The sequence below is a fragment of the Leptonychotes weddellii genome, chromosome 11 (genome assembly GCF_054177405.1).
Source record: "Leptonychotes weddellii isolate Sample4059 chromosome 11, ASM5417740v2, whole genome shotgun sequence".
In the NCBI taxonomy this organism is placed as follows: Eukaryota; Metazoa; Chordata; class Mammalia; order Carnivora; family Phocidae; genus Leptonychotes; species Leptonychotes weddellii.
The window spans coordinates 41,597,910-41,624,069 of NC_138379.1; the positions used below are offsets into that span (position 1 = coordinate 41,597,910).

General features: G+C 37.0%; 1 protein-coding gene and 1 long non-coding RNA gene across 4 annotated transcripts in view; both read left to right on the forward strand.

Annotated features, from left to right (window-relative positions):
- SBF2 (SET binding factor 2) overlaps positions 1-26,160 on the forward strand; it is a 434,906-nt gene that overhangs the window by 65,196 nt on the left and 343,550 nt on the right. The window lies entirely within an intron of this gene.
- Positions 8,049-21,174, forward strand: LOC145716193 (uncharacterized). The gene is made up of 2 exons (XR_014138694.1): positions 8,049-12,374; positions 12,428-21,174. It is a non-coding gene; the product is annotated as an uncharacterized LOC145716193 (long non-coding RNA).

A 26,160-nucleotide genomic window follows, 5' to 3' on the forward strand; every position in this document is an offset into this window, starting at 1 on the left:
GTTAAGTCAGTCTCCTGAGACCTTCTTTCCCCAGAATGGTAAACTGGGATGTTAAATAAACCATTAAAATGGAACAATATTTGAGATGTGTGACTATTTGAGCCTATTTTTGGCTTTCAGTTAATAAAATAAAAAAAAAATTATTAAGCACTTTCAGTATTCTTGTATTAGCTGTTGGGCATCCTGGTTAACCATGCAGATGTGGTCTCTATTTTCATAGAGCTAAATAGTCTTATAGGGGTCTCAGACAATAAAAAGCAAAGGAAAGGAAAACAAAAGAAAAAAACACCATAATTAGAATTTGTGACAAGTGTTATAAAGGGAAAAATAGTGCAACAGTAGAGAATAATGGGGATTCCTATTTTTGACAAGGTGGTCAGGATAAGCACTCTGAAGTGGTGACATACAAACAAACATGTAAAGGATTAGAGGGAGCCAGCTGTGTAAATAACTGGGTGTCTGAGTTCCGGCCACTTTAGTAAAGTTCCATAGATTGGATGGCTTATAAACAACAGAAATTTATGTCTCACAGTTCTGGGGGCAGTAAATCTGAGATTAGGAAGCCAGCATTATTGGGTTCTGATGTGAGGGCCTTCTAGGTTATAGACTGCCATCTTCTTTTTGTATCCTTATATAGTGGAAATGGGGCAAGAGAGCTTTCTGGCAACTTCTTTATAAGGGCATTAATCCCTTTAGTGGGGACTCTACCCTCATGACCTAATTACCTTCCAAAAAGCCCTACTTCCTATCTGTCCTTACCTTCAGTACTATCACATTGCAGATTAGGATTTGAACATACGAATTTGTGGTGGAATGTGCACAGGGGGATGGACAGGGTAGAGGGATTAAGGCAGTTTGAAGGAACGGTCTATAAAAAGAACTTTAGGTATAAAAGATCTTGGGTTGTTCAAAGAATTGAAAGGAGGGGCTCTATAGCTGAAATATAATGGGTGAAGTTAAGATTAGACTGGGTTGAATGAGGTTGTGGAAGTAGGGACCTGATCACACACATCTTGTAAGCTTAGTAAGGAATTCATTTTTTATTCAAGGTGCAAGGGATTTTTATTCAAAGTGCAATGGGGAGGTAATGAAGGACAGTGACAGAATCCAATTTTTGTCTGTTGTGAGAATAATAATAGATCGATGGGGGGAACTAGTAAAATAGGTAAGATGATGATAGCTTGAGTAATCTAGATAAGAAATGATGATGGCTTGAGTAGAGACAATAAAGATTGAAAGAAGTGGATGCATTCAAGATATATTTAGGAGACAGATGACAGGACATATTGAGGAATTGAACATGGGACAGAGAGGAAACACAATTTTGTCCATATTTCTAGCTTGTTAGGTTTTATAGTCAGTCAGTAAGTAAAAGTATTTATTCAACAGTGTGTACCTACTGTGTTACTTTTTACTTATATTCTTGGTTTCATAAAATGAATAAAACTTTAAATTGTACAATTTAGTAGAGGTGTTTTAGTCCATTGGGTCTGCTATAACAAAAATACCATAGGCTGGGGGGCCTATAAACAACATTCATTTATTTCTTATATTTCTGGAGGCTGGAAACTTCAAGATCAAGGCCAAGATCAAGGTGCTGGCAGACTCAATGTCTGATGAGGATGTTTCCTTGATTATAGGCAGCCATCTTGCTGTGTGTTCACATGGCAGAAGGGGCAAGGGAGCTCTCTGTGGTCTCTTTTATAAGGGCAATAATCCTATTCATAAGGGCTCCATCCATATGAACTAATCACCACTCAAAGGCCCACCTCCTAATACTATCACATAGGGGGTTAGGATTTGAACCTGTGAATTTTGTGAAACATGAACATTCAGTCTATAGGAGGAAGTAAACAGACTTATAGCTGGAACGTATAAGAACTGATAAAACATCCCTGAAAATATAGCATAAATTAATAAAAATGATTTACATACAGGGTTAATGAAACACATTTATTGCCTAAAACACATTGTTTATTTTAGGTACTTATTAAGTATTTGTTCAATTAATGAATGTATTCCCAGACATTTCCAGTGCTTTTTATTCTTTCTGAAGATCTAAGTTTCTCTTTAGTATCATTTTCCTTCAGTCCAAAGAAATTCTTTTAGCATTTTTTTAAAAAGATTTTATTTATTTATTTGACAGAGAGAGAGAGAGAGGGCGCACAAGCAGGGGGAGCAGCAGAGGGAGAGGGAGAAGCAGAGAGCCTTGCTAAGCAGGGAGCCTGATGTGGGGCTCAATCCCAGGACCCTGGGATCATGACCTGAGCTGAAGGCAGATGCTTAATCGACTGAACCATCCAGGAGCCCCTCTTTTAATTTTGTGAGTAGTTTTGCTGGCCCTAAGGTTTTGTTTCTTTTGTTTTTGTTCCCTTTTTTCCCCTAAATCTTTTTTTCCTTTGTTTGTCCAGATTCAATTTTATTGATCTGTTTTCAACTGTACTGAGTTTTTACTCATTCATCTTCATTTGCTGTTAAGCACATCCAGTGAATTTTAAATTTTAATATTGTATTTTTCAGTCTAGGATTTCTCTTTTTTTTTAAGATTTATTCATTTTTAGAGAGAGAGAGAGAGAGAGAATGTGTGCATACATGGTAGGAGGGGCAAAAGGAGAGAATCTTTCAGCCAGACTCCCCGCTGAGTGAGGAGCCCATCATGGGGCTCAATCCCACAATTCATGAGATCACAACCTGAGCCAAGAGGAGGAGGCTTAACCAACTGAGTCACCCAAGTTCCCCCAGTCTAGGATTTCTGTTTGGTTATTTTTAAAGTTTCTATTGCTCTGTTAAGGTTTCTTTTTATTTGTTATGATCATATTTTTCTTTTCTTTATTTTAAAGATTTATTTATTTATTTATTTTCGAGAGATTGAGAGAGAGAGAGCACAAGTGCAAGGGGCAGAGGGAGAGGGAGAAAGAAACCAACAAAGACTCTGCGCTGAGCACAGAGCCCATGGGGCTTGATCCCATGACCCTGATATCATGACCTGAGCTGAAACCAAGAGTTGGATGCTTAACCAACTGTGCAACCAAGGTGCCCCTGTTATGATCATATTTTTTTCTGTATCATTGAGCGTAGACCTAATACTTGCTTGAAAATCTTTTTCTACTAATTTTAACATCTGATCAATCTGTACTTAGTCTCTATTAGTTATGTTTTCTCTCACCTTTTCTGGTTTTTTTTTTTTTTGGTCTGTCAAAGGATTTTTTTTAAGATTTTATTTATTTGTCAGAGAGAGTGCACAAGCAGGGGGAGTAGCAGGCAGAGGGAGGAGCAGGCTCTCCGCTGAGCAAGGAACCCGACATGGGGCTCGATCCCAGGACTCTGGGATCCTGGGATCTGAGGGTCTGAGCCACCCAAGTGCCCCTGTCAAAGAATTTTGAATTGTATCCTGGACATTGTGAATATGAAGTTGTGGAGTCTCTGAATTCTGTTATATTCCTTCAAAGAGTGTTGATACATATGTTTAGCAGGCAAGTAATTAACCTGATTGGACTCAAATTCTAAGCTTTGCCTCTTGGGTGGTGGTCCTAATTTAGTTCTTTTATCCTTAGTTAGGCTTCTTACAGTTTACTCCTTGCATATGCGGTTTAGAGGTCAGCCAGAAAATTAGAGTTTGTACCTAGATTTTGTTTGTTTCTTTGGCTCTCCTCTTTCTGAGACTCCTCTTTTCAGCATCTGTGGTCTCTCTGAACTCTGTCCTCTGGTTCTTCAAGATGGTAAGGTTGTGAGGTTTACATGGAGTTTTAGGTATCCCTGTGGTGCTAACTGGACCTACCCTCAGGAAAAAGCTGTAAATGAGAAATTCACCCAGTACCACTCTTTTCCAAGTATTGACTCCCCTCTAATATTTGCCTTCTTTTGGTCACTCTTTGGTGTCTTTAGGTACTTGATTTTTGTATTTTGTTTACAATTTATAGTTATCTCTGAGGATTGATCTGGTAGATGCTTACTTAGCTGTACCAGAAGCACAACTCTCCGCTGTTCCTTTTTGTGTGGGGAAAATCCTTTCAATATTAAGTTCCCTACTGTAGATACCAGCTTTTAGACATATCATGTGCTAATTTAATTAGTTAAGACATTGTCATTTTGAATATTGCTTTTGTAAATTGCCTGACTCAAAGAGAACTGTCACACTTCCTGATCTTAAAAGATAATATTCTAATGGAGAAGACAGTCAAGCAAACAGAAACTAATAAGTGAAAGGAGACATGATAGAGGCATAAACAGGACACTAGGAAGAGCACAGAGACCTGTGCGAGGAGAGGAGACACAAGAAGACTTTCAAGGCGGTGTGATTTCTATATTGTATCTATAAGAAGAAATAAGGGTATTGAAGTTAAAAAATGGTTTAGGGGGCTTCGTAGGAAGAAGAAAGAGCATAAATAAATATTTGGGATCCTAAGAATGGATAACCTTTTAGAAGAGTTGCAGGTAGTTTTGGTGTGGCCTGAATTATGGAATATATATGGAGATGTGTGAAAATACAAAACCAGAAAGATTGGGCTGGAGCCAGATCATGAAGGGACTCGAATGTCATTCCAAGGACTTTGGACTTTAAATTATAGGTAGTGGGAAACCACTGACATGTTTTAAATGTGGATGTGACATAATCAAATTTACATGTTTTATAATGATTGTTTTGGTATCTGTGCACAGAAGGGGGAGAAATGGGAGGTAGGGATACAAATTAAGGCAAGAAATTGTGAAAGCCTAAAAGAGTGGTGGTAGAGAGGAGGGAATGAATTCAAGGGAGAACTTAGGAGAAGAAGCCGTGGGTCTTGGTAATAGCTTTGTTGTATGTATTGTGTTAAAGGACAAGAAATCCAGTAATTGGTAGTTATCTTTCCTCCCAGAGATTATTATAAAATATGGTAACATCTCTAGGGCTCAGAGTTTTTTTCCCTTCATAAATATTATCAGGAAGTAGCAGCACATGTTGGCTTCTGGTAGAGGCATCACTGTCTCTGACTTGTAGCAGTGTGCATTTTGTGGTTTTACAGTGATGATACTTTCAGAGTAATAAATAGAAGAAACTATCTAAACTTGTCAGTGATTGTTCCATTTGCTTTTTATTTTCTTCAGTACATAATGACAAATTTAACTTTTTTCCATATTATATGTAATAATAACTTTTATTTTTAGTTGGTTGTTTTTGTTTAGTTTTCAAACAAAAGACTTAGTAACTGGAAGAGTATAAAGTGAAAAGTCTCCTTTACCTTGCCCATCCTCATTCCTATTGTCTTAAAGTAAGACCTCTTTTTTTCTGTTTGTTTTTGTTTTATTGGTGGACACATAATAGAGGAATGACTATATTGAATAACTTTAGACAGCATTAGTTGGTTCTCCAATACGGAATATGGGCAATTTAGTAAACCTAATAATTAACTTGTCCCTCTACTTCCTGATAATTTGTTTGCTGTGTTAATATTGTTAGTCTAGAAGATAATTTAAATTATGTTATTAAACTTCAGTTTCTTGAATTATCAAATGTAGAGTGTTTGCTGATTACTTACTATGGAAAGTAAAGAAATTAGAGTACCTCATACCTATCTTTAATTCCTAAATTATCTGTTGTGAGTTTTTAGACTGCTCATTTAGACATTAATTTGTTTACAAATAAAATATTTGTTTTTTCCTAAGATGAATTTTCTTATCTCTTAGCATTTTAATTCTTTTAAAAGTTCTTATTTTGAGCCTATTTTTTTTCACATTCCTTAAATTGTGTAACTCTAATTAGATACATGTAATAAGGATTAGAGCAATCTGTAATGAGAAGATTTTTCAGTTCCATTAGAAGAAATAGGGCAGGATGGTAGAATCATGATTATTGTCTTCATACAGCTTTGTATATGTTAAGGAATGAATAGACATTCTTTGTAATTATAGGGGATGTCAAGTGGTGAGAATATTTGGAGAAGATTTTGACTCAGTGTAAAGAAAAAGAAAGTTTTAAGATAATTGGATATTTTCAACAATAGAGTGAAATAATCTCTCAGCTCCCTTTTAGCATAATTTTTTCCCCTTCCTAGTTAGAATTCCGTAGCTATTTACTTTAACTTTGTTCTGATCTACCCTTAGCTTCTTTGTTCTCCCGATTGTTTCAATCTAATACTCCCAGCATTGAATGAGCCTAACAATTCATTTATTTCTCTTATGTTTTAAAGCAGCTAAGTCCTTCTGGAGATTACATAACTGTTGGACTTTTCCCCCTTAAAGATTTGGAATAAGATATTATGGAAGTTAGTCTTGGGACACAGGTGTCAGGAAACATTTCTAAAAAGAGATGACACTTGAACTTAATCATGTAAAATGTGTAAGAGTTAACCTGATGATGGGAGAAAAGGAGATAAGATTGATGAGGTGAGTTTCTGGCAGAAGGGACAACATATTCAAAGGTAGATAGATTAATTTGAATGGACCTATTTGGGGTGCTGTACAAAGGTGGTTGAAACTAGAGTGTGCATAAGGGTATGGATGAGAGGTAAGATTCAGGTTATTAGGAATTTAATCATTATCCTGAATGTGATGAGAAGTCAGTTAACTGAACAAATTCTGGCAGCACTGAGGAAAATGATTTGGAGTGAAGTCAGAGAGAACAGTTAAGAAGTTATTGCAGTAGTCCATGTGAGAAATGAGGAGGACCTAAAGCAAAACTGTTGTAGTAGGTATGGGAAAATATTGAATTTCAAAATCATAACAGGTACATGGTTGTTATTGATGCAGGGAATTCTTTTTTATGGAAGGCCAGATGATCACACAAAGAGGTTCCTATAAGATGGTGTTTATTTTACTGTGAAATCTAGTTTTCAGTAATGCAGACTCAGGAAATTGCATTATTTATAGGTCAAAACTCAGTATGCCTCTTGGAAAAAACATTTTTAAAATGACAATGAGAAACGTAACTTTCAGAGTGAGAGTACTTAGTAGTCTTCCTGACCAGTACATTCTTTCCTACCAGCTACCTTGTTTTTGAACATGATTTATTCCACCTTTCAGATATACTCTGATTTGCAACTGAATCACACGGAGATAGAGGTGGGGGTGGATTTGAATTTTGTTGGCATGGACTGTGAGAGAGAGAGAACGGTTCTGAGCTAGCCATTTGTGCAGTAGCTTCCTAATTAAGTGGGTGGCTTTCTATTTCTGCAGCAGCTTCCTTGTTTGCCAGCTCCCTGCAGTGATGGTGACAGCTTTCCTGATTGTGGCTGAGGTAGGATGGTTCTATGGGCTAGGAGTTGTTTCTGGGAGCTCATTCACTCTATAGATAAGAGCCTGCCTCTCCATTTTTACAGTGATTTTGTGAGCACCTGATTCTCGTATTAAATCCCTTTTTGCTTAAACTACCTAGAATGGATTCTGATCTTGGACTTATACAGTAATTGATACCAAAAGTGTTATAGGCAGCAGATCCTCAAGAAATATGGAAGGGTCATTTGTAATCAGTCCAAGGTGCCTAGTGGTAAAAGTCACTTGTTTTCAAAGCAGTCACCTGGATTGGCGTACCTGTTGAAGGCAATGCTTAGGTGGACTGAGTGGTGATGTATTTTAGGAGACAAAGGAATATGAAGATTATGAGAGGATTGACTATTTTTAACTCCACTGCAGAGTTTAAAGCAGTGGTTCTCAACCTGGGGTGATTTTGCACTCTAGGGGCTATTTGGCAATGTGTGGAGACATTTTTGGTTGTCATAATTGGGGGAGGAGGGTGCTACTGGTATTTAGTGGGTGGAGAACAGGGATGCCGCTGTACAGGACCGCCTTCTCTCCACCATAGCAACAAAGAGTTATCTGGCCCACAATGTCAGTAGCACTGAGCTTGAGAAACTCTGATTTAAAGCAAATGGCAGGGGCATCGGAGTTTTAAAATCTTTTTTTTTTTTTTAATTTTTTATTTATTTATTCATGAGAGACAGAGAGAGAGAGAGAGGCAGAGGGAGAAGCAGGCTCCCAAGGAGCAGGGAGCCTGATGTGGGACTCAATCCCAGGACCCTGGGATCATGACCTGAGCCGAAGGCAGACGTTTAACCATCTGAGCCACCCAGGCGCCCCAGAGTTTTAAAATCTTGGCTGAAGTTATGGTTAGAGAACTAAAGAGTTTTGTGATTGGCTTAAAAGAATCTTTTAATCAGGTGCAGAGTCTGATCCAACAAGTTGTTGAACCTACAATGTAGGTTGAATTCACAGCTTAATCAGGTTTCTTGGGTGTATGTTGGGGCATTGACTGGGAAAGAGTGAGATTCCAAGAATTGGAATGGTGACACTTGGAGTATTTGGATTGACTCCAGGTATTCTTACTCTGTAACTTTTACTGAGTTTCCCTTGTCAGCAGAAGCAATCCCACTTTCCTTGACCTTACCTTATAGAGCGAGGGCTGTTCTCATTCCCATCCCCACCAACTCCTGGTCTTCAGACCTATAGCTAAGGTCAGATCTCAGCAAGTCCAACGGGCCAGTTTAAAAATGAAAGACAGGTTTTATGGATCAAAATAATTGCCAATATTTTACTCAATTATTTTAGCAAAAACCTAGGAAGTAGACATGAAATTGGATTTTGAGGTCGCTAGACCAGGAAAGGAGGAATCTAATTTTAGTTTGGGCTGAATTTATTAATGTAGTTCACTTAATGAGAGATTTCAGATTTGGTAATTGCTCAAGCAGCAAGGACTGGTTCTAATTGCTTATTTGGTTGACTACAACCTTGGTTCAGTAGTGATCTACACTGAATAAAGTTGAGATGCCAGAATTGGGGAGTTAGGAATGTTGGGGTGAATATATTATGTTTGGCTGGCTTTCTTGATCTCTAATTATGTCCCCAAGATGGATGTTCTCTACTGTCTTTAAGAAAATACAGTGATGAGGGGAATGCAGCATCCTTAAAAAGTGCTGTAGTGGCTGTCTTGTCTAGCCTTGGTATGACTATGAGAGATGCTATTATAAGATGGTATCCCTGAATTCAGTGGGATCCTGGAATGGCAGAGGGAAGTAACAACTTAAGCATCAGAGGCAAGGTGGGCATGGTTAGCATGGCAGGCAAATTGATTAAGGTGTCCCTAAGACTGTTATGTAGGAGCAGCTCACTAAAGTACCTTCCTTTGAGGCAGAACTTTTTTTTTCCTTTTTTGGTGATATCACAGGTAGGTATAGTTAATTTTCTTTATAGCCTTCCCTAAAGAAAGGGATCTTTGGCCATTTATGAATATAACTTCATCAGGGAAGGGAAAATACTCAAACCTTTCAGGGGTTATTGGGACCTGAGCTAAAGCTAGTTCCTAGTGACTCAGGATACCACCTTGTCTCACCAAGCAGAATGGGAGCTTTATGGAAATCAGGTATGGAATGAAGCTTTGGCCTGAAACTATTTTATAGTGGACCTGGTGAGCCTATGAATTCATCCTGTGGTTATATCTTGTTTCTTAGTGCATATTTGGAATAAATGTGTTTTTTTAAAGATTTTATTTATTTATTTGAGGGAGAGAGAGAGAGAGAGAAAGAGAGAGAGCGAGTACGAGTGGGGTGAGAGGCAGAGGGAGAAGCTGACTCCCGACTGAGCAGGGAGCCCGATGCGGGGCTTGATCCTGGGACTCTGGGATCATGACTTCAGCTGAAGGCAGATGCTTAACCGACTGAGCCACCCAGGCGCCCCTGGGATAAATGTGTTTGACAGCTGGGAGAATCCCCCAATTGGTTTCTGTATCCATGGATTGAGAGCCATTATGGTAGGAAGAGCCAGTAACCCCCTGGAGCTTTCTCTTTCTACCAAGATAAGCCAAAACCAGTCTCATATCCTGAATTACAGAGATTAGTGCCACCATTAAAGACTTGAAACGTTCAGGGGTGGAAAGTTTCAGGCTGCTTTTAACTCTTGTTTTGCCTGTGTGGAAGGTAGATCCTGGAGAATGATGGTGTATGATCGTAAGCTGCTTCCACCACTCTAATTGTATTTGATGCTCCATATGTGGTCTGTTTACTAGAAATAGACCCTGACACCTGGTGATTAACTATTGATCTATCAAGTGCCTTTCATTATATATACACACACACACACACACATTCTCTCTCTCTTAACAGAAAACATTAGAAATAGCCAACAATGTAGTATAGTGTCACCATATTCCCTCCATAGTTACATCAGCTTTTTAGCTCTCTGCCATAGTTTAGTCTATAGGGATTTTGTTCATCTCACAATCTCAAAGTACATTCCACTGGTCCCATGCAGTGATGACATCATGCTGATTGACAGTACTTTGTGATAGAAAACCAGTAGGCACCCTAGATCCTTTGTAAAGACCTAGATGATGGGTATGTGAAACACAGAAATTCTTTTTTTTTTTTTTAAAGATTTTATTTATTTATTTGAGAGAGAGAGAATGAGAGACAGAGAGCATGAGAGGGAAGAGGGTCAGAGGGAGAAGCAGACTCCCTGCCGAGCAGGGAGCCCGATGTGGGACTTGACCCCGGGACTCCAGGATCATGACCCGAGCCGAAGGCAGTCGCTTAACCAACTGAGCCACCCAGGTGCCCCGAAACACAGAAATTCTTAGGATCTGACACCTTCATGAAGTTTCTGAGATTGTTTTGGGATATGTTGAGATGTCCCTTCTGAAGTAGAAGATAAACTACTATGTCTTTTTTTTTTTTTTTTAAAGATTTTATTTATTTATTTGAGAGAGAGAATGAGATAGAGACAGAGAGAGCATGAGAGGGGGGAGCGTCAGAGGGAGAAGCAGACTCCCCGCTGAGCGGGGAGCCCGATGCGGGACTCGATCCCGGGACTCCAGGATCATGACCTGAGCTGAAGGCAGTCGCTTAACCAACTGAGCCACTCAGGCGCCCTAAACTACTATGTCTTATATCCCCTGCTATCAAAAGAACATACAATAGGGGTGCCTGGGGAAAAAAAAAAAAAAAAAAGAACATACAATAACTGGTGGGTCTCTTTGGATTTACAGTCAGAATATACTACATGTAAGTGTACTGTTACAACCCCTTTATTGAGTAATCTGTAAAGCTGTCCTTAGGTTACTGTATGGAGCTTGTTGCAGGCTCTGAAAGAAGAATCATTGTGAGGGCCCTTTGATTTTGGAGCTAAGCTATATCCTCTTTGGCAAACAAATATTCTACTTTGGAAAAAGGCTTCAGGCTTGCTGTTGTATCTGACAGAGAACAAATATCCAAGTACTGGATACCAGTGATATGAGCTGCCTATGCAGGGCATGCCTTGTAAGCAGAATTCCATCATTAAGGGGCGCCTGGGTGGTGCGCAGTCTTTGGGCGTCTGCCTTTGGCTCGGGTCATGATGCCAGGATCCTGGGATCAAGCTCCTCATCGGGCTCCCTGCTCTGTGGGAGGCCTGCTTTTCCCTCTCCCACTCCCCCTGCTTGTGTTCCCTCTCTCACTGTGTCTCTGTCAAATAAATAAATAAAAAATCTTTAAAAAAAAGGAGAAAAGAATTCCATCATCAAAAGAAGTGGTATATCTAGGATTGGGGCAAGATGAAGGTACTGAAAGCACATGTACGTTGCACAAGGAAAAGGCTCTTTCTGTACAGCTACCTCTCATAACCCCACACTCATGGTTTCATTCCCAGGGAGTTCCCCATGTGCCTGGTTAACAGATGGTTCTAAACAATGTGTTGGCACTTTGTCAGACTAATGGGCAGACTCTAGTAGAAGCTACCAGTTTCTTCCTAACACCAATTTTTTCTTCTCTTTCTTTAGAAACAAAACTGTGTTTTGTTTTGTTTTTTCTTTTTCTTTTTCTTTTTTTCTTTTCGGCAGTACAATTACCACTTAAGTAAGGCTCTCATTTGGTTGTGTATGGCTATGTGACTAGGCTTTAGCCAGTGATATTTAAGTGATATTGTACTTCTAGGAATTCTCCTTAAATAATTTGTGCCCTTCTTTGTTCTCAGTTTCTACTTGAAACATGGATGTGTTATTTGGAGCTCTAACAGACATATTAAACCAAGACAGTAAGGGCCAAACCCTGTAGGTAGTGGAGTGGTGAATCCAAAGAAGCTGGATTCCTGAGACCATAGATCTGTCAGTCCTGGACTCCTACTTATGGGTTCTTTTATATGAAATGAAATAAACCTCTATTTTGTTTAAACTGCTAATATTTTATGTTTTCTGTCATATGCTGCTAAACCTAATCCTAACAGAGACAATGAATGCCTGGATGGATAAGGTGCCACTCTCTGAGACAGGGAATGGAGGAGAAGATACAGGTTTTACAGAAAAGATGGAAAATCCCATATTGGTCTTTATTTGCTGTGTCTGCAGATGTGCTCAATAAGGAGTATAGATGGATGACACGAGGAGCTTGAGAAAGATGATGTTTTATTTGGTAGGAGAAGGCAATGTATGTTTTTAGGTGAGCTTCAAGGGAAACAGTCTGTTGTAAAGTATATTATTGTATGTTTTCAGGTGAGTTTCAAGGGAAACAGCCTGTTGTAAAGTATATTATAACCAGTCTAGAATTTGGTTTTTGTTTTGCAGGATAGGAGGTTTGATTTTTGAGAAGGGTTGGGCAGAAAATATATGGCTAAGATTATCTGTGCTATAGTTCTGCTCAAAGATGAACTTTGAGTTGGAAATTAAGAGATGCAGAAGAACATGGATTTGTGAAGGGGAGAACATTGTAGGTGGAGGACATGTTTAAAATATTTGAGAAGAAATTTGGCATCTATGTTTCTTTAAAAGCCTGATCGATTTGTAAGGCACAGATTGCTGGAGAGTCTTTAAAACATGGAGATTTTTTTGCCTTCTTTACTGACTTATGGTTAGGGAACCCATTGATAGGGACATGTTGAATGAGTTTTAATAAAAAATTTATGTGTATAATGCCTGGTTGCATTGTGCAACAAAAAGGAATCTCTTGTTTGAGAAAGATGAACATGCTAACCTTTGCTGTTATTCAATCAATAACTTTTCTCCTTAGTTTAAAAATGTTCTATTTTAAAATTCTTATGCTAAAACTAAGTACCTGTCACATAGTAACTTGTCTTCAATAGGAGGGAAACTTAAAAAGCATAAAGTGATACAGCAAGTCACAGTAGAGAGGAATTATTTTAAATTTGCTATTCTCTTTTCATTCTAAAAAGATGGATTTATTATTGATACTGCTAACTTTTAGTGTTTTTAAGCTGTTTCTAAGAAATTTGTCTGAAATGTTCATGTGGGAGTATTTTTTTCTGCTATATTATGAACAGAGACTAAATATTCTGTTATATAATGGTAATATATTTCTAAAATGCTTTGAAAGGCACAGATCTATTATGCTGCAGAATTTTTTTTAAAAAGCTGCTTCTTTTTCTCCTCCCTTCTCTTTTCTTTTTTTTTGGGGGGGGATATTTAAATTCAAGTTAGTTAACATACAATGTATTATTCGATTCAGGGGTTGAATTCAGTGATTCATCACTTGCATATAACACCCAGTGCTCATTACAAGTGCCCTCCTTAACGCCCATCACCCATTTACCCCATACCCCCACCCACCTCCTCCTCTTTTCTCTTTTCTTTACACCTCTGTTCTTTCTTCTCTTCTTCTTCTACTTCTGTTTCATTTGCAAGTTTGCTGTTGTCTCAGTATTACAAAATAAGCATGTCTTTTTGATCTTCAGTTTGGTTTAAGATAAATTTAACCAGTGCAGAAAGAAGTCTTTTATTCTACATAATACAAAATAACAATGTTTAGGCAGTAGCCGGGAGTTCTTTGCCAGCAGACAAATTATTGAGGCTCAGTTTAAATTCATATAGTTTAAATAGTATAGTTTTCCTAGCAAGGTAATCTATCTGGGAGAGGTTTTCGTCAACAATCATAGTTTTATGCCCTCTAGTGGTAAAATGTATATATTTCACGTTTTCTGGTATTATCATGTGTAGAGTTTTAGAGCCAGAAGGGACCTGAGATCATTATTCTGTGAGAGACCGTGGTTCAGAGAATTTAGAGAATTTGCTTAAGGTTACTAGTTAGAGAGAGAGCTAAGACAAGCCTGAGATCTCTTGATGTAGTGGTTGGTTTTTTTTGGTTTGTTTTTTAACAAGACTTAATGGTGTATGTGTGTATCTGTGAGGACTTTCTTAGATTAGTTTGAAGGTATTTACTGTGGGAAGATATTTATATTTTGGGTTTTTTCTATTCATAATTACTGTTGATGTCTTTAAGGCTGTAAAGAAAAAAGATTGTAGTGTTTTGAGAAAAGAAAGTGTTTGGACTTAGAAGAGTGACTGACATGAGAAGGGAAATGGAAAGCAAATTGAGAAGACACAGTGTTGGCTTTAAGTAGTTGATTACTTGTGGGAGATGGTTGAGCTTATTTTTAGCTTGTTTACATTGAGTACAAAGAATGTTAATTATTATATCTCTGGACTTGCCCTGAAATGGTCTAGTTTCTTTCAGTAGAATAGAAGGAATCGAAAGAGCCAGTGCCCTAGAACTAGACATATTTACTAGGGTCATATACAGATTAAGTTCTATGTTGAAAGCAGAGTTGATTCTGGCAGTTCCCATTCCATGGGCCCTGTCAGTACAGCAACTAAATAAAGGTTGCAAGTCAGGCAAGCAATATGCTTCAAGGACAGAGGAATTTTAAGTGATCCTGAAGCCTATTGGAATAAGGATGAGAGTGGATGATATTGCACTGGGAAGAAGTTTGGATTCAGTTGACCTCAGGACACTAGCCATTGGTTGAGAAGCATTTGAGTAGTAGATTTAGGATGACTTGGATTCACATTTGTGGTCTGCCACTTATTTATACAGTGTGACTTTGGGAACATTATCTGATATTTATTTCTTTATGTGTAAAATGGAGATTAATATTTTTATTTCATAGGTTGTTAGGATTATATGCTTCACGTATAGTACCTGCACTTACAAATGTTGGATCTAGGTCTGAGGATGACTGACCTGAGCAAAAATAAAACCCCAGTCCTAGGGAGACTTGGATTCTGAACAACTATTTCAACATAAGAAAGAACTATTTAATAATTTGGGAAGTAGTGATTTCATTTTCACTTCAGATGTTAAGGCAGAGGATGAACAAGTATTTGGGAATGTTATAGAAGGTATTCAGACATTGAATTAAATTGTCATAATTTTTAATCATCAAATATGATTTATGAAACTCATAAGGAGAATGACAATTTACTCTGTGTACTTAATATTTTTACTTTTTCCATTGTTCTTTCAGCTTGATGCTTCAATATTGCTTCTTGTAGCATTTCCTTTCTGTTTGAACAATTTAGCTGATCTTTAAGGGTAGGTTTGCTAGTGACAAATTCTTTGTTTTTTTGATCCGAAAACATTGATTTTCCCTTCATTTCTGAAGAATAGTTTTGCTGGAGATAGAATTCATTGTTGACAGTTTTTTCTTTTAACACTTGAAAAATGTGCCACTTCTGATCTCCATGACTTCTGATGAGAAGTTTGCTGTCATTTGAGTTGGTGTTATTCTATTGGCAATGTGTTCTTTCTCTCTCGCTTCTTTTTTTTTTTTAAAGATTTTATTTATTTGACAGAGAGAGATAACGAAAGCAGGAACACAAGCAGGGGGAGTAGGAGAGGGAGAAGCAGGCTTCCCACCTAGCAGGGAGCCCAATGCAGGGCTCGATTCCAGGACCCTGGCATCATGACCTGAGCTGAAGGCAGACGCTTAACGACTGAGCCACCCAGGCACCCCTCTCTCGCTTCTTTCAAGAGTTTTTCCTTTTTAGTTTCCAGAAGTTTAATAATGAGGTGTCTTGGTATAAATTGCTTTTGAGTTTATTTTGTTTGAGGTTCACTCAACTTCTTGAAATTTTTTGTTGCTTTGCCAATTTTGGGAGTATTTCAGCCATTATTATCTCTGAATACTCTTTCAGTCCCACCCTCTCTTCCTCTAATACTCCAGTGTTATGAACACTAGATATTTTGTTATTGTCCTGTGAGTTCCCCAAGGCTCTGTTCTTCATATTTTTCTTAGTTCATTATTTTCTCTTAGTTCAGATTGGGTAAATTCTATTGATTTGTCCTAAAGTTCACTAATTCTAACCTATACCATAACTAGTCTGCTGTTGAACCCATCCATTGAGATTTTTATTTTGGTTATTTAATTTTTAAAAATATTTATTTATTCATTTATTTATTATGGGGGTTATTTTGTATTTTTTGGTTTTAGAATTTTCTTTTGATTTATGACTTCTATTTCCTGATATTTTCTATTTTTTCTATTTTTTCATGTTTCAAGATAATTTGTGATTGATTATTGATGAATTTTTATGACAGCTGCTTTATCTTTTTAAAGATTTTATTTATTTATTTTAGAGCTAGAGAGTTTGAGCACATGAGCAGGGGGAGGAGCAGAGGGAGAGGGACAAGCAGACTCCACGCTGAGCACAAAGCCTGATGTGGGGCTCGATCCCACTACCCTGAGATCATGACCTGAGCTGAAATCAAGAGTCAGATGCCTAACTGAATGAGCCACGCAGGCACCCCTGACAGCTGCTTTAAAATCCTTGTCAGATATTCCAGTATCTGATTCATGTCTGTGTTGACATCAGTTGACTGTCTTTTCTCATTCAGGTTTGGTTCCTGGTAGGATGGGTGATTTTTTTTATTATATCCTGGACATTTTGGCAATTAGTCATTCTGTTTAGATTTAACACATGGAATATGGTCTAATTTTGTGAGTTGTTGTTCTAGTGGTGGTTTAATTTTCAGAGCTTTTGCAGTGTTATTTTGGTCTTTTTGGTTTATGTGGTTCTCCTACTGGTTCATGCTGGTGCTGCCTCATGTGGCAAAAGTGTTCCCCAGGCTGGGATGTCTGATGATTCTTGGTTGGGGAGATTAATCTCATGCCCATAGGGCCCAAAATGTTGAATTGATTTTTTTTTTCTTTCAGTATTTTAAAGATGTGGTTCTACTGTGTTCCAGCTTGCATTGTTTTTGAGAACTCTGCCGTCATTCTTATTTTTTTTACTCTATATAGAAGGTGTCTTTTTTCCTATGGTTTTTAACATTTTTGCTTTATATCTTTTTAAAGCAATTTAACTATGATATGCCTTGATGTAGTTTTCTTTATTATTATTATTGTATTTGGAGTTTGTTACACTGCTTTAATCATGCATATTAGGCCATTGGAAGTTATTCCACAGCTCATTGCTGCTTTGTTCATGTTTTTTTCAGTCTGTTTCTGTGTTTCATTTTGTTGAGTTTCTATTGCTATAACTTAAAGTTCATTAATCGTTTTTTCTGTAGTGTCTAATTCGTTCATTCTATCCAGTATATTTTTCCTATCACTATTCCTTTTTTTTTTTTAAGATTTTATTTATTCATTTGACAGAGAGAGAGAGAGCGCACACGCACAAGCAGGGGGAGTGGCAGAGGGAGAGAGAGAAGCATAGGGCTCAATCCCAGGACCCTGGGATCATGACCTGAGCTGAAGGCAGATGCTTAACCGACTGAGCCACCCAGGCTCACTCATGTCACTATTCCTGAAAATATGCATCATACTCATAATAATTTTGAATGTCTTTATCTCTTAATTTCATAATCTGTGTTGATTTGAAGTTTGTTTCAGTTGGTTGGTTTTTCTTTTCATTATGGCTCATATTTTTCTGCTTCTTTTCATGCCTGGTAGTCTTTGGCTAGATATTAGACATTGAGTATTTTACTCTGTTGAGTGCTGAATATTTTTATGTTCTTGTATATATTCTTGAACTTTGTCCTCAAATGTAATTAAATCACTTGGAAATGGCTTGATATTTTTGAGTCTTGTTTTTCATTTTTGTTAGGTGGGCCCACAGCAGCAATTAGTCTAGGGCTAATTTTTCCACATTAGTGAGGCAATACCCTTCTGAAATTTCTGCCTGAAGCGTAAGGAATTAAAAGAGGTGTTGTTCCCCCCTGCTCCCCATCTGTTGGGAACACAAACTATTCCTGCCTTTTGTGAGCTCTGGAAATCATTTTCTCTGTTCCTTTCATGTGGTTTATTCCCTGGCCTCAGGTGGTTTTCTCATATGAGTATTTAGCTGACGACTCAAGAGACCAACTGTGGATCTCTGGTCTTCTCTCTTCCTATGACTCTCTCTTCTCTTTGGTACTTTGCCCTGTGAACTCCAACCTTCTTGGCTTTCCCGGACTCCCAACTCTATTGCTTCAGCTCAGGGACACTGCTGGACTCTGCTTGGATTTCCCTTTACCCCTTCCTGCAGTCTGGAAATGCTCACCAGGGAGTAAGCTGGGGCAATTGTAGGGCGCACTTATTTGTATACTTTCTCTCAGGGTTCACTGTCCTCTATTGCCTGATGTCAGTGTCTGAAAACCGTTGTTTCGTGTATTTTTTTCTGGTTTTTAGTTGTTACAAGTTGGTGGGTAAATTCAGTCCTTGTTATTTCCATCTTGGGTGATGTGGAAGTTCCTAAAGTAATGACTTTTAGACAATTTTTTTATGTAGCCACTGAGAGAATCATTTAATGATTTTGATCAAGAAAGTTAGCATGATGAACTTTAACTTTGCAGAGCTTATTTCCATACTGCCAGAGGCTTGAACATGTTGGAGTGAAGAGAAACAGGAATCAGGAAGTGAGGTGGTGAGGCTGCTGCTGTCATCCAGGTGAAAGATGATGAGAGTGAATTCCTGGGGTGATTGTCAATGGTGCTTGGGGTGAGGGCACATTTGGTAGGTATTTGGAGATACAGACTTGAGAAGGCTTTCTTTTTAAAAATATTGATACGCAACTATATAGTTTTTACAGCATTTCAGATTCCCTATAGTTCTTTCTTTACTGCTATTAAAGAAGACATTTTACTAAGTAGGAAGAGGCAGTCTAAAGAGCTTCACAAAATGCAAAATTATACATTTAGTTTTAATTTCAGTTTGTGCTCTTTTCTGTTTTTCTTAATCCTGGCATTTATTCTCTAAATCATTGAATTTATGCATTATCAATGAATTTTTAGTTTAATAGAGACAAAAGTTGTATTGCTATTGTTGATTTATTATTTTTAATGGTATAGTTTGTTCTCTATTCTGTTCAATTTTAAATGCATTCTTTTTAACTGCTGTAAAAGCCCGTGGGCGCTTTTCTAAGTTTAACTCCGGAAAAAAATAGTTTGTGTGTTCTAAATAAACCTATTGAATAATAGGAGATTATACTGGAAAATCAGAAAATCACGTTACATTCCTACCTAAATTTTTGAATAACCAAAAAAGCCTTGTTTCAGTTGAAATAAACAGACTTCTTTGATTAAATACTAAATGGATCAAATATGAAAGCCTTTTATGGAATAATTTCCTGCATGCTTTCATTTCAGTGAATGAGCAGTTTTTATTTTCCTTATCCTTTGAAAATTGGTCTATACTGACACAATCAGATCTACTTATTTTGATGAGCTTCGATTTTCTAGTTGATTATTTTTGCATTATGACGTAAGTCTTCTGGTGAACAAGTAAACAACATTTAAACAATTATCTTTTGCTAAAAAGCAGATTTTGTAAATTGAGGATGGGAAGCTTGGGACCTGCAAGTTGAATATGATCCTCATCTTAATTTTACCTATGAACAGGTAAATTAAGTTTCTGTTGGTCAGCTTCTACCCTGTTAAGATGAGTAAGTCAATTATATGTACCTGAAAAGTCAGAATTTCTGGTTTTCTAGCCTTGTGCTTTTGCTTTAATCATTTCCCCTGAGATGACATTCTCAAGGAAGTAGAGAACAGGTGCTAGGCACATTGCTGAAGTTCCAAGCAGATTGTTTTGATACAGAATGCAATGGGATTGGTACCAAAATCAGTAGTGTGTTTATAGCATGTTTTGACTGAGACTTTTTCTAAGTAGAAATTTTGACTCCAGTTGGTAAAATAAATTAAAAATTTAATCAGACCTATATCAGTATTAATGAAGTTTTTTTGGAAAATATTCTCTGGAGGAACTTCTTGAGCAGCTTTTTAGTATAACACAAATAATATCCATTTTTTTAATTTTTGTTTTTCTTACTGAAATTGTTTTTATTGAGAGTTTGTCAATACCCATTGAACTGTTAACTTAAAGTGGTCACATTTTATGATATATATATGTCCTAACTAAAAACCAGCCCCCCCCCCGAAAAAACAGAGTGATATAAATACAGTGGGTAACAGACATAGGATGTAAAAAGTGAATGTGCTGGGCTGACTAAAGAAATTTCACAGAGATATAACTTGAGTCTGAAACACCTTTGTATAGATACATGATAGTATCAAAACATGTTTAAAAAAAAAGATTTACATGTTTCATTCAAAAGTAATTTCAATGAATCAAGATTTCTATGGTCACCAAAAGACCTAATATGACACCAAACTTCACTGTTAGTGGTCCAGTTATCGAGAGCAGCAGTTCTCTACATTATATAATTAGATCAGCTCGGTAATCTCCAGTTTATATTCAGCTCTGAGTACTACTTAGACAAACCGACACATACTCATTTTGTTATAATCATCATGGTTGTCATCACCGTTATCATCAACATTTATATAGTATTTACCATATGCCAAACACTTGTTGAAATATTTTACATGTATATTAACTTACATTTTTTTCGTAAGAACTCTAAGAGGTAGGTAATAGTATCCCTTTTTAATGATGCGAAAAGATGAAGCACAGAGAGGTAATGTTATTTTCCGAGGGTCACATAGCAAATAGATATGGAACTAGATTAGGATACAGGTAGTATAGATCCTGAGTCCATGTTCTTAATCATGTAAAAAATATATATATTGGGATCCATGGGATAAATTGAAAATATTTAGCGAAGATTGGGGCATCGGAGAGAGGCATAGAGGAGGAGGCAGGGGGACAAGATTTTTGTTAGCTGTATTCAAATATTTGAAGGACTGTTAAGTAGAAATGGGACTAAATTTATCCTGTATCCCAAGTAGGTAGACTGTGACCAACAGGTAGATATTACAGCAAAACAGATTTTTTTCTCAAGTTTTTCTTTCATGTAAACAAAATCAAATACCTTTTAATGTAATGAAGTATTTATTACCAAATATTTCAGTTTTCTAGGAGTGCTATAACAAAGTACTACAAATTGGGAGTAGCTTAAGACAACATAAATTTACTCTCACAGTTCTAGAGACTAGAAGATTGAAATGAGGGTGTTAGGCAAGGTTGTTTTTTTCTGGAGGGCTCTGAGGGAAAGTCTATACTATGCCTCTCTCCTAGCTTTTGGTGGTTGCCTGCAATCCTCAGCATTCTTTGACTTATAGCTACAACTCTACAGTCTCTGCTTTTGTCTTCATGTGTAATTTTCCCTGTGTGTTTATCTGTGTCTCTGTTTATTTTATTTTATTTTAAAGATTTTATTTATTTATTTGAGGTGGGGGGAGCTTGAGCAGGAGGGAGGGGTAGAGGGAGAGGGAGCAGGGAGCCTGATGCAGGGCTCGATCCCAGGACCCTGGGATCATGACCTGAGCCAAAGGCAGATGCTTAACCAACTGAGCCACCCAGGCGCCCTGTGTCTCTGTTTTTTATTACCAGGGCACCTATCATTGGATTAGGGCATACCCTAATCCACTATGAGCTCATCTTAACTGATTGTATCTTCTAAGACTGTATTTCTAAATAAGGTTTCATTCTGAGGTTTTAGCTACTAGACATGAATCTTTGAGGTACACTATTCAACCTGGTGTATCTAAAAACAACACATTTCCTATCCTCTGGAGTTTTAAATTATTCAAATTCATCTAAAGATACCTATCTATTTTGTGATGAAAAACCAATAGGTATATATAGAGAGAGAAAAGAGAGAAAAATAACTAATCTTAAATTTTAACAGACACACTTGTCTTCTCAGTTTTAATTCACATACTACATTTAGTGTCATTTTTAAAATAAAAGAATTTGATAAATTGATTATGATAATATACATGCATAATTAAATATTTCATGTTAGTTTCTCAGAAAGGTCTTCTATGATAATTGTCCAAAGATAAGATAGGCTGCCTTGAGATACTGCACATTTGTGTCACAATACCTGTCCAAACACAGACTAGAAGAGCATGGTGAAATATAGGAGGAATGTATATATTACAGATGAGTTGTGTCAGGACTCTTTTCATCCTTCCATAGATTATGGTAGATTATGGTAAATTCTATTCTGACTGTAGGAAGAATTTAAAGAAGACATATAATTCTGGTAACCCAAGTATATAAGCATCATTGCAATGAAAATAAGATTTTCATCACTCTAAAAAGGTCTCTTGCACCCTTTTTATTCACATTAACCTTTGATACCCATTCCTAGCCCTGGGCAAGCACTGATTTCCTTTCTATCACTATAGATTAGTCTTTTCTGCAATTTCAGAGGAATGGAATCCTGTAGTATATCATTATTTGTGTTGGTTTCTTTTGCTCAACATAATTGAGATTTATCCATGTTGTTGCATATATCAGCGGTTTTCTTTCCCATTTAGTGCTGAATAATATTCCATTGTGTGGATATACTACAATTTGCTTATTCATTTACCTGTTAATGACCCTAAATATTCATAGTTTTTGATGCTATGGCATTTGATATTTTTTATTTTAATTTTTATTCCTAGTATATAGAAATACAGTCAATATTTTTATACTGACTCTTTGAGGTCTTGCTAAACTCGTTTATTCTAGTGCCTTTTTTTTATTTCTTAGGATTTTTTTTGCAAGTTGTTTGCAAATAAAGACAGTATTCTACTTTTATTGCACTAGTTAGGACTTACAGTACAGTGTTGAATAGAAGTCATGATAGCGGACATCCTTTTTCTGAATCTTTGTGGGTAAACATTCAGTCTTTAACCATTAAGTATGATGTTAGCCATAGGCTTTTTATAAATCCTCTTTATCTATTGAGGAAGTTGTATTTGTGCTTTGCTGAGGTTTTTGTTTTGTTTTGTTTTTATTTTTTTGTTTGTTTTTAATCATGAATGGGTATTGTATTTTATCAAATGCTTTTTCTGTATTTATTGAGACAGTTCTAAGGTTTTCCTTTTATTGTCTTTTAATATGATTTATTTATTGATTTTAATGGCAGTACCACATTTTCTTGATTTCTGTAGCTTTATTGTAAGTCTTTAAGTCAGGGAGTGTAAGTCCTTTCCTGCTCGATTTTGATTCCACTCCCTGTAGTTTCTCCAGTATGAGGGGCTAGATTGCTCCAGCAATTTTAGTTCTTGTTGTGGAAGTGTTGTCCTTGCTCTTCCATTTTTAGTTGCTGTTTTTAAATTGGCCATTCAGCTTTCCAGTGAATACTTGCTGGCTATCTTGGGGTACTCTTGTTTTCTTGTCTGCTCTTCTCAAGCCATTATTGTTGCTTCCTTCTTACTCTTGCACAAAAGATGCTGATACTTGCAGGCTTTGTGATTGTTAGTAGTTTTCCTCCAATTGCAGTATTTTTGGGGATACCTTTTCACCTAGTTTTGTTGTAAATGTTGTCCATGAGTTTTTGGTTGTGCCATCTTTTTTTTTTAATTGTGGTAAAAAACACATAACATATAAAGTATACCATCTTAAACATTTTTAAGTATATAGTACAGTAGTGTTAACTACTATATGTGTACTATACCGCATTGTTTTGCAACATATACCCAGAGCTTTTTCATCTTGCAAAACTGAATCTTTTTACTAACTGAACAACTCCCCTTTCCACCCTGCCCTCGCCCCTGCCAACTATCATTTTACTTTGTTTCTAAGAGCTTGACTACTTTACATACTGCATGTAAATGGAATCATGCAGTATTTGTTTTTTTGTAATGGATTTATGTCATTTAGCCTAATGTCCTCAAAGCTCATTCCCTTGGTAGCATATGACAAGATTTCCTTCTTTTTAAAGGCTGAATAATATTCCATTGTATGTATATGCCACATTTTCTTTATCCATTCATCTGTTTTTGTTTTTGTTTTTTAAGAGAGAGGGAGAAAAAGGGGAGGGGTAGAGGGAGAGAGAGAATCTTTTTTTTTTTTTTAAAGATTTTATTTATTTATTTGAGAGAGAGAGAGAATGAGAGACAGAGAGCATGAGAGGGAGGAGGGTCAGAGGGAGAAGCAGACTCCCTGCCAAGCAGGGAGTCCGATGTGGGACTCGATCCCGGGACTCCAGGATCATGACCTGAGCCGAAGGCAGTCGCTTAACCAACTGAGCCACCCAGGCGCCCGGGAGAGAGAGAATCTTAAGCGGGCTCTACACCCAGCGTGGAGTCGATAGGGGACTGGATCTCACAACCCTGAGATCATCACCTCAGCCGAAATCAAGAGTCTGAGGCTTGACAGGCTGAGCCAACCAGGCACCCCTCTCCATTCATCTGTTAATGGATGTTTTGATTACTTCTACCTCGTGGCTATTATGAATAATGCTCCAGTGAACACAGATGTGCAAATATTTCTTTGAGATCCTGTATTCAGTTCATTTGGATATATACTCAGATATAGGATAGCTGGATCATATGGTGATTCTGTTTGTTATTTTTTGAGGAACTTCCATACTATTTTCCATAATGGCTGTAATCATTTTACATTCTAGACAACAGTGCACAAGGGTTCCAGTTTCTCTGCATTCTCACTAACATTTTTTATTTTTTGGATTTTTGATAGTGGCCATCCTAATCTGTGTGAGGTGATATCTCATGGTTTTGATTTTCCAGTGATTAGTGATGTTGAGCATCTTTTTATATGGTGTTAGCCGTTTGTATCTCTTCTTTGCAGAAATGTCTATTCAGGTCCTTGCCTATTTTTTTTATTGGGTTACTTGACTTTTGTTGTTAAGTTGTAGGAGTTCTTTAAAAAAAAAAAGATTTATTTATTTATTTTAGAGAGACAAAGAGCACAAGCAAGGGAGAACAAAGGGAGAGGGAGAGAGAGAATTTTGAGCCAACTCCCTGCTGAGAGCAGAGCCCAATGCGGGACTCCATCTCACGACTCTGAGATCATAACCAATGCCAATACCATACTATCTTGATTACTATAGCTTTGTAATTTAGTTTGAAATCAGGGAGTGTGATGCCTCCAGCTTTGTTCTTTCTAATGATTGCTTTGGCTATTTGAGGTCTTTTTTTGGTTTCATACAAATTTTAGGATTGTTTGTTCTATTTCTATAAAGCCATTGGAATTTTGATAGGGATTACATTGAATCTATGGATTGCTTTGGGTAGTATGGACATTTTAACAATATGGAAGAACTCTCCCATTAATGAGTATGGAAAACCTTTCTATTTATTTGTGTCTTCTTTAATTTCTTTCATCAATGTCTTGCAGTTGCAGTATACAGGTCTTTTATCCCCCTGATTAAATTCATTTGTAGGTATTTTATTCTTTTTGCTGTAATTGTAAATGGGATTATTTTCCTAGTTTCTCTTCCCAATAGTTTTTTTTATTATTAGTGTATAGAAATACCATCAATTTTTATGTATTGATTTTGTATCCTGCAACTTTTCTGAATTTGTTGATTAGTTCTAACTTTTTTTGGTGGAGTCTTTAAGGTTTTCTATATATATCATGTCCTTTGCAAATAGTGACAATTTTACTTCCTTTACCAATTTAGATGCCTTTTATTTCTTTTTTTCTTGCCTAATTGCTCTGGCTAGGACTTCCAATACTATGTTTTAAAAGTGGCAAGAGCAGGCATCTTCATCTTGTTTGTGATCTTGGAGGAAAAGCTTTCAGCTTTTTACTGTTGAGTATGATGTTAGCTGTGGGACTGTTATATATGGCCTTTATTATATTGAGGTACATTCCCTCTACACCCACCTGTTGAGAATTTTTATCATAAATAGATGTTGAAAAGACCTTACTCAACTTATACTTGAACATTTGTACCCTTTTACCAATCTCTATTTTCCCCTACCTCCCAGTATAATGCTTAGTGACAAACCTACACAGAAAAAGACAAATATGCTTCATTATTAATAGAGCTAAAGAAACTTTTGTTTTTGCATGTAAATAATAATAAATTTAGTTTGAAATGTGTTAGCCAGTCAGAAAGTCCATACTTAAATTCCCACAGTTTTTCATGAATATCTTAGCAGTATTAAACTTTAATACTGGACTGAGTATAAAGTTTGTTAGGTGTATAAATCATTTAAAAAACAAAGTCATTAGGGCGCCTGGGTGGCTCAGTCATTAAGCGTCTGCCTTCGGCTCAGGTCATGACCCCGGGGTCCTGGGATCGAG